We start from the raw sequence: 18,607 nt of genomic DNA, 5'->3' as shown, positions 1-18,607 counted from the left end.
AGAGGAGGAAGCGGTCTGAATGAGTCAAAGCCACTACAGGAGGAAACTTCATTACTGTAGACGCGTGAAAGGCCATGAAACATTTTTTGCTCATGATTCCTTTTGTATAAACGTGGCAGGAAGCACTGACAAACACACACAAGGTACGAGCAAATATTTACCACATGAGGTCATGTCATTTACCAGAGTGATGAAGACGAACTTAGAAGAGGGAGTAAAAGAAAACCAGGTGCCAATCAGCGGAGGCCATTTCTGCCAGAACCCCACGCAACTGTCCAGAAAGCTAGTTCCACATCACATGTTTTCACCAAAAGTTTATCACTTCAGTACTGCTCAGCCACCATCATCTGTAGGAAAAAATGAGTTCACAAAAAGGAGCAATAAAACATAACCCAAAAACATATTCATCTTAGATTTCACAAATATTTTTACCCGTCTAAATAATTTTAAAATCGGCAAAACAGACAAGTCAATTCAATGTTAGTGTTTCAAACAGCTTTAAGATGTCGGTTTGTTGATGTCTTTTTGTTTGCAGTGGAGATCTCACTCCTAAAGAGCGGTTTCATGTACTTAATTCCAAATACCAAACTAAGACACCTCTAATCATTTCCAGCTGATTGCCATCAACCATCAGTGAGAAAAATGAGTTGAAATGCAGATGACTTAAGTTTCAGCGGGATAATGACAGGTTCGCTCAAACAGAGATGTTTATCGAGAAGCAGCTGCTTTGTGCTCGTAATACAAGCTAGCGGCACACTCGTAAGTTCTGCGCACAGCCGGGAAGAGGAGAGGTGATGTCATGCTTATCGGGCTACTGAAAAAGTTAGTTCAGCTTTAACGACTGGACAAACATGTCTATGTTAACTCAAACATCACTGTGCCAGATGGCCATTAATCAGACGAATTACTGGAAAGCAAATGTAATCAAAACTTAAAAACAGCTAATATTACTCTGCTGTCATTTACAAAGATAAGAAAGAGCTTAAAGGATGAGAACACATTCTTCCAAGTCCATCTTAAAACAACACATGACGATATGAACTTTAAAAGGTACAATGAGTAAGAATTGGCCACCTATCAGAGATCTCCCTGAACAAATAGGGGGCAGCATATCACCAGAGTGACTGCCAGATAATGTTTTTTGAGCATCTTCTGCCCATAACTTACATATTGTACCTTTAAAAAGAGAAATTTGTTGCTTTTATAATTCCTCCTTTTCACACTGGCAGTTAGGAGATCATTTCTTAAACGCAGTCTGAAATTTAACCAAAGCTAATTTGAGGGTCAGCATTCACAGTTAGTGAATATCACATGGGTATCTTTAAGTGCTGCTAGCAGCCTGGAAACAGGGATGGTAATGTTGGTTGATCCAGACCTAAACATCTCAGCAACTACTGGATGGATTGCCAGAGGATGCATTGCAAAGATTTTTTATTTTTTGCGTAATGTCGCCAATAAGTAGTAAGTTTAGTAGTAACTCTGGAGAATGAATACCGACATGATTTGTCTAACAGAGAATGGTCTCATTTCAGCTACCTCACAAAGTGAGGTCTGTGGATTTTGACCATCTTTTATTTTGTAAAAATGGTCAGAAGGACTCTCTAGACAGGAGTATAGACAGGAGGAATGATTACAGCAAAAAGTGAGTCTTTCATTGTACATTTGGGCAAGTAATTTTGTATTAAGATCTGAAAAAATGTCGATCTTTTCTTTAAATCTTTAAATTATAAAAAATGTTAATGTTCCAATTCATACATCTCTCAGGGTGAAATCAAGCCTTGTTGCGAGGAGGGAAATTCAGTCAACCACGCAGTGGCTGTGGGAAGCACCAAACCACCCAGTCATCCTGCTGCACACGAGTGAAGTGGTTCCAAATATGAGGTCAGATGCTTAGTGGTTGGAAGCCCTCGTGGAAGAGATCTGTCCACTGCAGAAAAAGTAGCAGCTACAGGCCAGCTTTTGATGTACTGAAACCTAACATTCAGCAGGAAATGCAATTACATCCAAACCATATTCAAAACTGTCAGAATCATGACGTGTGGTGCTCACCACCGGCCGCGAGGCCATCGTGTGTGGTAATGTTAATTTTCTGCTTCACGGACTGTTCTCTGGTCTACTTCACTCATGTTTTACCCCAATCAAGCCAAAACAAAGTGAAGCTAACAAACATTTATGATCAATTTAACAGACTGGAGTGGAACAGTTAGTCTTCCTCATCCACAGTGATACGAATGGTGGGGAAAAAGAAAATAGCTCCTACATTAAACACAAACACACCTCACAACATGATGTGTGGATAATCTTGAGTAATAGGGTAATGATTTCTGTTAAGAGTCATTTTTCAAATCTATGTTTTGGGTTCTTTGAGCAACACAAGCTGAGTGCCATCTAGTTCCACTATAGTTGAGAGAAGGTAGACATCTTTACAGTCGATATATCCAGAACTGACACACACACAAAAAAACAATTTAAATGGATAAAGAACAATAAAGGTAAGAGGAAAAAAAACATTAATTTTGTGGTGAACTGTCCCTTTAAAGTGTTTCATGACTCTACTTGAAAGCAACGTTTTTAAGATGAAATTCAGAGGAGAGCCTGCTGAAATCCAAAAGGTACAATACACATTTATAAGTTAATTAAACTAACACAGTGGCCACAGTTTTGTCGTTTGATTAGAGGAGGACGTTCCAAACAGTGCAACAGCGGTTTAATATGACTGAAGACTTTCCATGTACATCAGGTCAATGTGGGAGTCCTATTTCTTCTACAAGAAGCATTTCTGATGACAATGTGAAGAAGAGCCACTCATAAAAATGTCCGCCTCACCAAAAGCTCCAGCCACACTTGCCTAAACCAACCAAAACAATCTGCTATTACCATGACAACTGTACTGTTGTCTTTTGATGTGGGTGGCTGTGGGAGGTGGAACATTTCCGTAGAGGTTACTCATAGATGATTTTCACATAGTACACAGTGATTATACTGCAGCTTGAACTTCAGGGAGAGTCAGCAATAAACCTAATGCACTTTGTGAACACACATCTCAGCTGATTAAAGAAGTCATACTGACTATTGGTCTTTTTACACAATATCTAACAAATTACAAGTAGTGACTATTCAGTTACATGATGTTGATTAACTCAGCTACAAGGAAAAGGGCCAAATTCAGCCTCTAAACATGAGGTTTTGCTGCTTTATTCTGTTTTACATGACTGTAAAATGAACATCTTAGTGTTCTGTAGTTTTAGCCAAACAAAACAAGCAATCTGAAAATGTATTGAGGAAACAATTCAGTAATTAAACAAGACTAGAGCACTGCTTTTGAGCTACATGCTAACATGACCACAGTGACGATGCCAACTTGCTGATGTTTAGCAGGTATGATGTTTACCATGTTCACCACCTTAGTTTAGCATGTTAGCATCTTAACTGCAGCTGAGGCTGAAGTGAATGTCATGAGTTTTGCAGGCATATGGTCATAACCAATTAATTATGCAAATTAATTTTTAACGCTGACAGCACTAGATAAAAAAAATGAAGGACTCATTCTGAGGGGGAACATAAATTATCCATCTCAAGAATTACAAAAAATGACAAATCACCAAATCTACTCAAAAATAACTTTTAGCTGAAGACCTAAAATCTTCATTACTAGAGCTGCAACAATTAATGAATTACTCGATCAACAGAAAAATAATTGGTTACTGCTTTGATAACTGGTTAATCATTTAAGTAATTTTTCCATTAAAAAAATGCTGTTTTCAGCTTCTACAATATGAAGATTTCCTGCTTTTCTCCATTTTCTATTATTGTACATTTATTATCACAAGCTTTGAAGTGTGTGAACAAAACATATGAAGACATGACCTTGGACTCCTGACTTTTTATAGGCCATACCTACAACTCGTCGACAATCAAATGAATCGAATTTGTCAACAAAATAATCAGTAGATTAATCAAAAATGAAAATAATCGTTAGCTCCAGCCTAAATCATTAGTGTTCTTTTATGAAGTCCACTATTGGCAAGTTGCTTTTTTTTTTTTTTTTTTTTTTTTTTTACAAACTACACTCCATTCCACGCTGAGAGAAAAGGTATACTGCCAGCATAACGTTTCCACTACTGTGTCATTCTGTAAAAAGTTTCACCATGACCGACTGCTGTCAGAGTGTTTCTGGCGCCGGTCCCCTCAGGACATTCAAAATTTGACCCCAGCAGTTTGCACTCTGACATACTTTCTGGATTGTACTCAGTTTCTGTTTGCCTCAAACTGCCAGTCATCTCCAGGAGAACATGACTCCTGTCTCTAAAACCATAGTGAGGAAAACACAAACATCTCCAACAGTGAGAGTGATGGAGGGAAAGCTCAATGAAGCAGGGAGCCTGAACAGTGGATGTCATCGGTCTAAACCAGATGTGCTGACAAATCAACTAGCTGCTGTTTTCAACAACTCCAAAACAAGTAAGATTGCAGTCGGCTGCTTTGTCGTGTTGTCTTCTAATGCAAAAACAAGAAAACATCAAGTATTGTAAAAATATTCCCTTTTTTTTTTCGATTATCCTACTCCCTAAAAATAAAGGATCTTTCAAATCATTACAGTGAATGTTTATATGAGTGTGTCTTTCTTCCCAAACATGGTCTCTGTTCACAACATGGAAACTGACTTGGATAACAAAACAAAGAGTATACATAAACGAAATACTAAACACTGCAACTTAATAGCCATATATTTAAAATTCACTTTGAAGGAGCACTCTAAAATACTCTGATGAGTACTTTCAGCAAGCTGCATATCAGTTGTCCTCTGAATCAATATCACAGCATATCTGGAAAAGTCCAACCACAAACACAGTGGACAGGTTTAAAAAGCACTTACAAATGATTAAATATGCTTAGTACACAACAAATCATCTGCTGAGTAAGACAGAGGCTAATGGTAAATAACAAAATTGTTTATTTACCCAAAACTTCTGAGTAAAACAAGTCAGCCAGTCATTACGATCACTTACAGTGCAAGACGGTCTGTCCAATTCAGCTCAGATTCAACTGCAGCAGATGGAATTAAGTCCTCTAGAAGAATCTCCCATCAGCGAGCTGACCACACAAAGCCAAAAACATGCGCAGAGTTAAATCTAAGAGCATCACACTTGATCCAGTACCACAGCTGGGGACCTTTTACCCATCAATGGAGCACTTTGCAAAAAATAAATAAATAAATTAATTAAAATTGAGAGAAGTTAACAATTTATCTAAGTGGAACAAATCTGTAATGTTTGTTGGTGTGGCCAACAGTAGCTGATATGTGCATGGGTCATCTGCCTCCCTGCAGGAAGTCTGTAAAATAAAGGAGCCAAAATCAATACCGGTAATAAGCCATCAACTGAACAAAAGAGGTCAGTGCTTCCAGACAGAGAGGGATTAGAGCTGGCATGCTTGTCTGGGTAAAGCGGTCGGGACACTGCTGTCCTAAACTTGGATGGCAGTTTTACTACCAAACATCTCTAGTTTTATTGGATGTACTGTGTAATCTACTGTCTCCGCGAGTTTACTGAGATGAGGTTCATTTATTTTCTTCTTGGTAATTTTCTTTATAGATTTCTGCACTTTGTCTAGTACACACAAAATCTTATGCTCCGTGCTACTTCAGGGTTCGTCTTATATTTAATTGCCTTCACAGGAGCATTTAAAATTGATTTTATTAAATCTTTCATTAAATCTGAAATGCTTCACATAAAAAGAAGCATTTGCCAGGTTTTTGTTTTTTTTTTTGTTTGTTTTTTTAAATAGCGTTTACAAAATCAATGCAGCCACTCACAGGCATGTAATCACATTTGACTGAATTATATCACTGCCACAATGACAAATACATATTTGCTCAGTTTCTCATTAAAACAAGAGCATTTTATTTTCATCTTTTCCTTTTCATGTTTTAACAATACAAACCATTTTAAATCTGAATTGAATGTCTTACCATAACAACATACTATATTATTCTGTTTAAAAAGAAAAGTGTCTTGCATTACTTTATTTTGCTATATCATGAAACTCTCACGCAACACATCTGTTTACCCTCGATATGCGCTTACAATCCAATCTGACAAGAAACGATAGTGATAATGTAGTAATAATGAGAACAACATGTCATGACATCAAGCTGCTACCATGACTAAAAGTGAACAGTTTTTGTCATGGCAGAAATACACCACCGTACAATAAAGACCATATGACATTAATAACGTGATCGTTTTTCAAAGGGTATTATATCATCTGTATAATAATCTGTGCCATATAATTGGTCAAATATGTCTTCTTTTTCCTTTGGCCTATTAGATTTAATACACAAGACATTATCAATCCATTCAATGATACATTTGTTTGCTGACCCTTCATTATAGAAATCACTTTAAACTATTAATGCAAATTTAATTCTGATTGGACATAAAATACTGCAGGGTTAAGAGTGAATGATGTGGATAAAGACAAGTCAAAGGTAAGCCAATTAAAGGGTTTTAGTAACTGAAAGGGGGGGTAAAGAAACTGGTAGCCTCAGAAAAAATGCTTTTACAGCCCCAGCTGACCTTTGGGTTAACTTACAACCCACATAACATTAAAACACATAACTCTTCTGCTCCTGGAGAGAAGGCAATGAAATATATGTACATGAGGTCCTGTGTTAAATCTGTCATGAACATTCTGTGTGCCAGTTGCAAGCAGGTCAGAGGTAAAGCTGACATGGATACTCTCATGGCGCCTTTGATCTGTTTCCTGAGGAGGCCGTCCTGAAGAAACCAAATTGGTGCCCGCTGATTTATGTTGCTCTAGACAAGGCGAGGGCTCAGGGAAATCCTCTACGTCTGCTTGCCAGTGCTAACACCTCTGTAATTTCCAGGGCCAAAATAAGAATTTCCTTTTGTCACTGTAAAAGTTGGACATAATTCCACCTCAGGGATTCTGGAGACAGAAAGAATGACGAGTAAATCAGGACTTTTTCATCAGTTTTCCTCTCTCTGCTGGAATCTGAGGATGTGAAATGTTACCTCTGAGTATCATCAGTTGGCTTCAAGGTCCTGAAAGGAACACTTATGCAATTTTCAACCCTATTTCCATGCATTAGTCATGAGACTGATGGATCTACAGTGTAATGCCAACCATACTTTGCAATGATTTCTCAATCACTGCAGCTAATGCTGGAGAGGATAGAATAGACCAACAGCTTGGTCAGCTATCAGTACCACTTTAAACAGCATTTTCAACAAGTAATACAATAATCCAGCATCATGTAAATAGAGATGTGCCAAACAAATCAGCTTGATCAGCATCTGCCCCAGTACTTATTGAGAGGATCAGATTGTTTTTGTTACAGAATTACTCAGTGTATGAAAATAATGTATATAATATTGTGATATTGCGCTATTTACCTCATTGAGTTACAAGCAGTAAGGCTGTGCATATTTCAATTTGAGAAAAAGAGAGCAACAGTACCTGATATGCATTCAGTATCAGCAGATAATCGTTTCTTAGATCCAGAGTTTAGGTATCGAATTCACTGCCGGAAAGGAATAAGATGGATTCCGACAAGTAAACATAGAAATAACTGCTGAGAGAATCTATGATAGGTGTCAATAATTTGTGTAGATTAAATTTCATGCTAAAACATATATTATTCATGTGTATTTGTTTTTTTTTTTTTTTAACACTGGAAAGGCAGCATGCATGTTGATCCATTAGAATTGTGTAACTTCAGCAACGTGAGTCCAACAAGGAAAGAGGCCTGCACATCATGTTGCTGGCTGCCAAGCGCTTCAGGATTCTCCCCCTCCAAGAATGGAAACTTGTGTTGGTGTTTGAGTGATGTTGTCAACCAGCTTCGCCTTGATTGTGAAAACAATGGGAAACCTAATATACAATTTATGCTAAAGTTTTTATACGGTTACATTCTGTTTCACAGACAAACAGCTGGCAAAATGCTTTTCAATTGTTTTGAAGTAATCCAGACAGTAATGTTTTGTCTGTGACCTTTATGGACTCAATCAAAAATGCGTAAAGGCTGACGCTTCTATTTTCTTTAAATATTTGGTCTCCAGGGAAACCTCTGAAAGAGCGTCAGCGCAAATGCGTTGAAAGCTAGCTGACAAGAGTCCTCGTGCTCTGCGTTTTTTGGCTAATCAGTAAACGCACCAACAATAATACTGCTGCATGTTTTGGATGACATTTCCAAGATTATATCAGATGATTGCTGAGCTCTCTGCACAGTTCAAATAAGTCATCCATGGCTGGATGCCATCAGTAGCTGAGTTTGTTCTCAAAGATTTCTTCTCCCACATGCAAGATTCATTGGTATTGTACTGCAGATGTGTATTCTGGCACTGAAATCAGCGAGTGCAGTTTATAACATCTGATGCAACAACAGACTTTTACTTTCAGACGTAATAAGATAGAAATTCAAAATCTGAAGTGCAAGCAAGTTTTTAAGAAGGAAACCAAGGCCAAAACCAACCACTTAAAAAAAAAAAAATGATATGATGAATTAGGTTATTGTGAGATTAGATCATCACTACAGGATGCTGAGACCTATGGTTTAAGTGTGAGACAACTGAGGGATTGCTGGATAGTTTCTCTTTACTTATGAGATTTTGTACAATAAAAGAGTACTAATTTCTAATAAGATACGATTTCATAAAAGGTTTTTAAGATGTAATTAATGGCTTTATTAATAAATAAATAAATTAATATTGCATTGTAGATCACTTATCAGCTATTAATTAGCATACATTTGTGAAAAATACCTTTGACATGTGTCTAATCGTACCCTTTCGATTAATAATTCATAATTTCTATAATAATGTCTAAAATAGTAGTAAATAAGTAAAAGTATTTTAATGGATTCCAGTGCAGATTATCCACAACACTTTTCTGTAAAGAAAGTAATCAAACAGCTGCAATCTTCTTGATGACTTAAACAGCTAAAATGACAAATGTCCTGCTGGACAAGGACAAGGCAAGGTACCTTATTTGAAAGTAGATGGGGGTAAACATGTTAGATATACTTACTACATGATTTAGTGATTTATCATTAGCGTCTTTAGACATGCACAGTGGTCGAAACAGAGCGAAAGTTGATAGATATGTTCCTGTAGCTTCCAACGAATATTTACTGGCTGTTTATACAAGTTTATGAGCTCCACTGTATGGAATCTTAAGAACACTGCCAGAGGTTTTAACAGACTCTTTCAGAAGACATTAAATTGTTTATTAACTAATTCCGACTGTTTGTCTGCTGCAAAACCTGTACAGAAGGTTTTCAAATCCACTGTAGAAGTTGTCTGGACGTCCTGTGGCAACCCCATTAATTGTGTGATGGATATAAAGGCTCGAACTATAAACATTCTCCTCTTTTCTCCAGGAGTCTTTCCAAAAAGAACAAGGCCCCAGGAGACCCTGGAAGATCTCAGATTCTGTCAGGAAGTTGTTAAACAAGGCTACTTGATCCAAGAACACCAATAAAACACCTCAGAGGCTAATTTATTTTAGTAGACTGCTATTTTGGACATAACAACACAACTGACAAAGGAATACGTCAATTCCACCAAAGGTACTAAATTAAGAAGCTTCACCACTATTGCCGATGTAACCAACCACTATCATACTAAGGTACAACGTAATTCTTTGAAAGCCAATCATATTAACACTCTGTTATTTGATTCCAGCACATTGTAAGACAACTGATCAGAGGGTCATATGATTCAGCATAGCAGTTACCACATTAGTTGGCAGATGACTGCAAACAGAGTGGAGAGAGGAAATGCACATATAGTGTCAAGTTTACTTGACCCCAGGCAGATGAGTCACAGATGTCCCACTGGAGGGAATAAAACTACAAGTAAAACACCACACTGGTACGCTTTACAAAACAGTAATGTGGATTTGTTGACCTGCTCCAGTCAATTGTATTTCTCTAGACAATAAGCAACACTATGTAAAACAACCCTATGCATACTGCCAACCTAGTTACAGACCTCTGAATCGCAAATATTTCCAATTTGTGGATGATTGACGCAGCTATATAACAAAAATAAACACATTTATTGATCAATGTGGGAAAAAAAAATTAACTGCTTGCATATCAGCTGACAATTACAGTCTGATTATCACACTCGCATACTGTAGCCTGAGGGGGGAAAAGGGAAATAGACTGTTTCTACTCTGCACACACATTCAGAGATACGCTTTCATGAATAAAATACATTTAATTTATATTTCCTCCACCTTCAAAAGGCCTTGCTGTTGAAGCGTGCATTCCTAAATTGCATTTTAGTCTTATTGTGGCATTTAATGTTTTTTTTTGTGGTTTCATCACACTTCTACATGCATGCAGAATAACCATTTTAAAAAGTAAGAATACTCTATCAAAGTGACGTTAAAATACATCTGGGAATGCCAGATACAGTTTGTGCATTCCCTGACAAAAATATCCTCATATGTAGTATTAAATGTTTAACAATCAAATTCATATATTATATTTTATAGCTAGACAGGGAGAGATAGACAAAAAGAGCATGGTTTGCATATGAGCTCACTGCTGTCCAGGTGGAGGATGAATCAGCTGCAGCTACCCGCTGGTCGTGCAAACACTACAACATCAGCAGTGGAGCCACTGACATCAGACTGTCTGTGAAGCACAAGCAGACCCTTCGCTATCCAGCCTTTATACTTCAGATCTGATGAGTCAAAGTTATTTGATTAAATGAATGAAGAAACCAAGGTTCATGATTACACCCCTCTCCATAGATAAATTCAATGTTTTCAACATAAGACATAATTAACTACGCTATACTGCAGCACACCCCCCGACACACCATAGTGTTTCATTCTGTGCAGTGTGTGAGAGAAGTGTGTCTCTATCCTGCCTTTTTAATTATGTATTGACAAGACCCCGGGGAATGACCTCATTTCACCGCTAACTAGCATTTAGTCAGCCAATGTGGGACATGGTTATAAGAACATACAAGAACATGATGCAGTACTGCACAAAGAAAAATCTTTCTCAGACTCAGTGTTTTTGATGTTCTGCGTCTCTGGCAGCCCACTCCTTCTTTGATAACCAGAGGTAGTGACACCACAGTGTGAAAATCAGGGATGCACATGTACCACATTTCTTCCGGCCAAATACAAGTACTTACATTTGGGTACTTGCTGATAAGAGTACTTAATAACATCATTAAAGGAAAGCATGTTTTATCTTCATCAGTGGTCCTCATTTTCTGACTAACAAATTAAATATACAGCATGATGCTGTTGACATTTGTACATTCAACTTTGTGTTTTCCTGAACAAACATGGCACTGCCACACATCTCACTAAGATGTAACCTGTAACACATTCAGTGGATTTCACTACCACACAACATAGCTGAAGGCCGAAATGTCCTGCAACATGTTGATGTGCTTTTTCACACAGTCATGCAGCTTTGATAACACGGTTTCTGTCATACCTCAGCTCCAGCACACTAAGATGACAAATTCATTATTTTACTATATTTTGTATTAATAATCTGAATCTGAAAATGAACTAGCAATTTAAATGATCAAACAACAGTAAAAAGTACAATATTTCCGTCTGAAATGTGCATAATTATTAATTTCCCTACAGAGAAATAGCAAATGGGGATTATTCTCAGAGTTGCTAAATTTACACAAATTGATAATCTCTCACAATGAGCGGTGACAGTGACATTTTAAACATGTGGTATGGAAGTATTGATACTTTTGATGACGTACAGCATGGATGTACAGTTCTTCTTGAATTGATGAACTGATCCATAATATAGTATGACACTATGGAACACTGTCGTGTATAGGTCAGGATTCTCAAATCAATAAATCATGAGCATTGCTGATTTTCAGACATACGCAAATAGCACAATAGTCTAGCCTCTTTCATTGTGTTAAATCATGCTACAAAACCAACCACAGCTCATTTGGCAGAATCTCAAGCAGTAAAACAGCATCCAGGACACGGAAATGGAAACTGTGGCTCCTGTTAAATCCACGGGAACACCATGCTGGCACACTTGAATTGTTTGCAGCTTTATCGCCTACCCCGAACTCCCAACATATTACCACGTGACTTGGTTGTGCATTCGTCGACTCTACTTGTGATCAATAATCTAATGCTGTTAGCAGTCATCTGCCTAATCAATAATCTGATTGTAAGGTAATTTCAGGCATTTTTCAGTTTCCTGGCAACTACACAGCTCTGTGCTTTAAAGCCCATGTGACTGTCAAAAGTATGAAGATTAAATAAACAGAGGAACTGCAGGTGTTCCTTCTAATCCCTTTTGACTAACTGCCAACAAACATTCGAGACCAGACATGTCATCATCATAGCCGCTACGTTAAATACATCTTCATCTCAGCGGGACAAGGGCAGCATACGTCAGCCATGACAGTACAAGTAAATGTTTGGATTACAGAGGACACTTAATACAGTCAACAGGAATGGACTATTTTTCTTCAAAGTTCATCAATGTTTGCCACTTGTTTGACAAAACAAGACCAAGAGTCTACAGCAATGCTTGTGGCTCTGTGAGGCCATACTCTGGCACAGTGGATCTTTGAGCTAAATCTCATATCCCTGTACTTACATGATGACGATGACAATGCTAACATGATGATGTCAGGCAGGTATAATATTTACCATGTTCACCCTCTTGGCGCTGGATGAAAAGTCAGATAATCACCAAAAGGTATTAGAATTCACCCAGAGGGGAACATGAAAGTTTGCACCAAATTCAACCTGCTGGTGGTGCTAGAGGAAAACAAATCAGTGGATCAGATAATTAATTGCAGAGTGGTTTGTTTCTTTCGTGTTTTTTTTTTTGCTGTGGCGGCCTGCCATGGCAAATCGCTAACAGCGGAAACCTTGCTCCTGGTATTTAACAAGGTATACGATGAAAGCTGGGGGCATATTTGCAAGTCGCACTGGTGCTCCTAGTTAAAAAAATTTAGTTGCACTGTCTCCAAAAATGGTCACAAAATGCAAGTAAATGGTTGCAGTCTGGAGCGCTGTGGTCCAACAGTTCAGATGTTTCAGTCTGGACTGCCATCCCTAGAGCCACGGCACTGACATGGCTAAAATATTGCAGGACTGTCTTTGGTGAGTCACTTGTGACACACAACTCAACAGCCACACCTAAAAAACCAAAAACTGCTCCTGCCTGCTGACCACCTCATGTTAAATAAATGCACTACTAACTTTACCAGCACTCTCCGGCCACAATCTTTCGAACAGCCGCATATCTGGGAAATGAGCCGGTGTTCCAGCTTCTTGTCTGGTTAAGCTGCATTACACACAGTCTTTAAAATGGTGACATCAGACATCAGCTGTTGCTACTGTACAAATGAGTTTGAGTTGGGTAACTCCTGCTGTCTGACCCGAATCTCTGGGAAGACAAAAAGGGAGGGAAAGGTGCAGGAAAAGACATGGAGACCCAAGTCTTGCCTGCTTTTTATCACCAAGGGAATTGTCAGAATGCTTCCACATGAAAATAAACAAATTCAACAAAGACATGATACACTGTGAAACTAATGTCTTGGCATATGAAATTAAGTTTGTGCCACCAAATAAACAACATTTAACTGTGGACAATTTCACCCATGGATTTCATATGGAAAATGTAATTATTTGCATGAAATGTAGGCATTTTTGCACCACAAACCTCATCTCCAGCAGGACACTCCTCTGCCTTGACTGACCAGTAAAAATAAAAGCGCTCCTGCTTGACCACATCTGGAGGTAGTCTGGCTCACGTTGGGTTCAGATCATAGGTAGGTGTAAACAAAACCTGTACAAGGTGCTGGGATCCATACAAAAAAGAACCTTGATACAGATATTTGTTTTTAGCCAACTTAAAATATAGGTTGTTGTTTAAATTTAGAGAGCAAGCATGGGTGAAGAGATGCATCTCTAATTCTGGGTTTTACATTTATTCTATGCCAAAAAAAGCACCAAACAATGCATTATTCAACAGAACTGTGTGGAAAATGAATGCAACACTAGTAGGAAATTAATGATATTCAGAAAGAAAGAAGAACTATGAGATGTCATCTGTGCAGCTGATCTGCTGTAAACAAGACATGTAATTAATCTAGTCACAGAGTAGTCTACACAGCGGTCATGCAACACACTGGGACAGACTCATGCACAGGTTTTGCATTGGAGGAAAGACATCTGATCTCATAATGAGAGATAACAAGAGTGCATTAAAAATACCAGGTGTAACCACAAAGGCGAGACTGGAGCATTTATTATCCAGATACAGATCCCATTTCGTTACCAGGTGAAAATGGGGTCCATGGATCCAACAAGGTCAATTCAAGTCAGAAACATCTATGGACAGGCCCTTTTCAGGTGTACCAGTACTCTTTACCGTCTTACATATAGAAGATGCACAAAGTGAGCCTAAAGTAAATATTGACACACAGAGTTTAATAAATACCACTGTGAACATTCTGACTCACGCTCAAAATGCCTGCAATCCCACGAGGGGTCAAAGATGCACTACGTTCGTCTGATTGTTTAGTCTGAGGCACACTGCTGGCATCAATTGTTAATGTCTGACTTAAAGAGAGCAATCCAAAAGTGGTGAGGTCTTTTAAATATGCCGTCATCATTCTCAATGTCTGGCTTATGTACATAGTGCTGCTTGATTGTTTCATTCAAGCAAAGTCCAAAACAGAGCATGGCGACATCCAACTCAACTGTTCTGTGCCAGTTCACCTCTGGAATCAACTCTCAAACAAAGAGAGATCAGTTTATAATGATATAAAAACAGACAAACGCATTCGCAAAATTGGTGCCAATTAATTGCTGATCAACAAACTGATCTCCACAACTCAACTCCACATCACAGTAAAACTTTTATATTGAACAACTTTTTCAGCTGCAAAAAACGTATTTTTTCAACCATCACACCTCTAAATCTCAATCCTGTTTAAGATTATCCTCTGTGTCTTTATTCATTTTGCACCATCTTCCTGAAACTATAACATGTTGGTAAATTAGAAAAGTCATTCCCATTCAACTGCACCACAGATGCATTGCTGAATTGTTTACGTGACTCTCAGACATTGGGCCCTTTATTTTTTTTCCTCAAATTCCATGTTTTCCATTTTAATCTGTCTGAACTCTGTATCACAGATGAAGCACATTTTGTCATCAGAGAGACAGTCAAATCATGCAGTGGACGAATCAAACAAATCAAACGAAACGAATCAATTCTTGACAAGAAACAGACAAAAAAAAAGCAACTACACTGCTCGTCAGTCTAAAAGAACAAACAGCTGCTATCTTTACCCAAAAAGCAACTGTCCATGTTGTCTTCAAATGACAGATCACTGATGCACTACTCCATTTACATGTTAAGTATTGTTATTATACCAGTTTTCACTAACTCACCCTGAGAAATCAGCATGCAAATCCAGAAACATAACCAGCGTGAGCAGCGGCCAGACTGTCAATCAAATGGCACATCTTTTACCCTGTATTCGTGATTCAAAATTTATCTACCATGTTACAGATGCTTCTTTTACAATATAAGTCAATGGGAAAATGGCCACTATGTCAAACTGGCTTCAAAGCCTGGTGCAATTCCTGGGGGCTTGTTTAAATCCAGCACTGTTTACATCCATGTTTGATAGCTTGCAGTCGTCTTCTTCCCTGCCTTTGCTGACAGCATCTTGGTGTGTTACTGCCACGTTTTTTTTTTAAATGGGCACAGCAAATGTTTTATGAAGAGGAAAATGCATTCAACACATTTGCTGGAGCTCAAGGATACACACAGTATGTTTTGGTGAGAAACACTGAATGTAAACAGAAACTGCTTGTTTACAAGAAAACTCCACAGGGCAGCTCGAACCCAATTCAACTCTCAAATTTAAGAAAGCTTCCAAATGATGCCTTTTAAGGGTCATTATTTTTAAAAAGCCCTTGTAACATCAACTTGAGTCTTGTCAGTCATGTCCAAAGATTTTGTGTGCATTACTGGAGGACACACAGTACTATTACCCCTGCTACTCTGCAGTTTCACCTGACAGGGAAAAGCAGAAGGACACACAAAAGTTAATTAATTTCCCATCTGCTTTCCTGTCAGCAGTCAGCCCCTGAGAAGCACACAAGGACAACTTATCACAGTTTCATGACTACTAAAGAGGAATTTCCATTCTGTGCTTGTGAGCAGTCCCTGCTCCACGGGTGCTAGAACACCATAATTTCGACTTCTTCCTTCCACTATCTTTTCCTTTTTTACTATTTGTGTATCAATGGAAGCATCAACTATACCATACTACTAAGCCAAATAAGGGAAATGCACGTATGGTCTGCTCCAAAAAGTACATTAGGTCTACATGATTTACTTGCAATGAGCTGTGCAGTTATACGAACATAACACACGCGAAATGTGCAGCAACTGACTGTGCCAAACAACAGTCAACCTCCTCCAGCAAAGAGGACAACACTGGAACATCTCTGTGGAGATTCACTTAGCAACAGAGGAGCTGAAATAGATATACATGTGCAGGAGTGTGTTATCTATTCCACTCAGCAGCAGTCCATTCCAGTGTTGGAAAGAGAGTGCAAATGTTTACCCCATGCCTGCTCCACTTTCAAAGTCTACAAACATCATTTATTTCAGCACAACAACTTCTCCAAATCAAACATGTGTAGCTCGTCCAGATCCCCATTTGCCAGGGCCTACTAAAACCTTTCACAGTTTCAATAATAATTAGAAAAGGTGATATAAGTCTGAGTGCAGAATGCCACCAAGACCTCTCAGCCAAACAGCAAAGCATCATAGGACAAACACCAAACAGCAAATAGGAAATAAGCTTACCCAGTGCAAAAAGTAGATTAAGAATTAATAAAAATAAACACACTGCACAGAGCCAGGATAGCAGCAGCATATCTGACCAGAAACCATCCACAAGCAATCCTGTGCAACGCCAAACCACCAGCAAAAATGATGGAGAAAGTATTCCGTAAATCTTCAGTAAAAGTACTAATGCCACACTGAAAAATGGCCCCTATGAACATTACACTGTCATTACATTAGATCATTTTTACTCATGCATAAAAGCAGGATTTTACTGCTGTAACTGGTTAAGGCGGAGCTCATTTTGAGCTATTAGTTGCATTTGCAACTAATAATTATTTTCATTATGGATTAAACCGCTGAATACTTTCCCCATTAATCGACTGATTGGTTTTTCAAATATTTTCTGTAAATAATGAGAAATGTAGTTAAGATTTGCCAGAGCCCTAAGTGTCACCTTCACAATGCTTGCTTTGTCCAACCAACAGCCCAAACCTCAAAATTATTAAAATAATTGAAAGGAACAGCAGCGAATCCTCACATTTGAGAAGCTGGAAGCATGAAGAAAACGGCAATTATCAAAATCGTTGCCAATTAAATGTACTGAAATTGAAAAGTAAGGTGTAAAGTGTAGTGTAAAGTACTACATTTCTCTCTGAAATGTAGTAGAGTAGAAGTAAAAAGTAGCATGAAGGGAAAATACTTAAGTACAAGTGCCTCAAACAGTGAACTGAGTAAATGTTTTTAGCTAATGTAAGTTAGCTACATACTGCTAGTGCGACCAGCAGCCTCATGCTAGCATAGCAAACAGCCTGTAGCGTTGTGCTAGCATAAAACACGGAGAAAAATCCACTCACAAGATCCATGTTAGCACAAGAACAAAATACTTAGCTTGGTGTAGTGAAGCTGTGGTCTCATCTCAGCGAAGAGTAACCCCTTGAGGAGTAAATCCAAACCAGGACAGAGGCAGGAAAACTCGTCATTAAAGTGGGCGTTTGGGGCCGCAGCTAGGTGGCGTTATGCTAATGGTCGACTAACTTTCGCCGAGCAGCGACACTGTGGCGGGTAATTTCGTCTTCAAGGATGTCCACCAGAGAGGCTGAACTGTTGGCAGTTAGGTCGGCTTTCTTATGAAGCAATGTATAGAAATATAGCGACAGGTATGCTCTTCAGGTGACTACAACGTCCAAGGCCGGGTAAGACCCGAGGTTAAATATAACGCGCCACTGAGAGAAGGTGCGTTAGATTTATATACCAGTCTGTGGAGTGTGTCATGTGAGTGAGTGTAGCACCGCACAGGAGTTGTTTGAGCATGTTACAATTTACATTTAAAAAGCGCAGTAATACTATTTTATGTATTGTATTATTTTATATTAAACCTGTAAATAAATGAAGTGGAGTAAAAAGCACAGTATTTCCCTCTCACATGTAGTGCACCAAACAGTAGCATCAAATTAATACACTCAAGAATGGTAAAAGTAGGCTTCCTTAAAAGTGTACTTCAGTACAGTAATTTAATTTTGCCTTAAAGTCATTATTGTCTCATTCTATTATTTCATAATTCACAAAGTGAATGGTATTGCATTAAATTTTTATAAAATATTACAAATGAACTCTGTAAAAGAGGTGCACAGGGCTGCAAAAAAGAGAAACTTTAAGTTTCTTTTGCTTTCATTTTAAAATAAAGGCGTCATGAGAAAAAAAAAGTCTCCATTAGTCCCCATCTTCTCCCCCAACCAC

This window comes from Chelmon rostratus, chromosome 19 (assembly GCF_017976325.1).
Source record: "Chelmon rostratus isolate fCheRos1 chromosome 19, fCheRos1.pri, whole genome shotgun sequence".
Taxonomy (NCBI): Eukaryota; Metazoa; Chordata; class Actinopteri; order Chaetodontiformes; family Chaetodontidae; genus Chelmon; species Chelmon rostratus.
The sequence above is the reverse complement of the archived record's forward strand: the minus strand, read 5'-3'. Positions refer to the sequence as shown.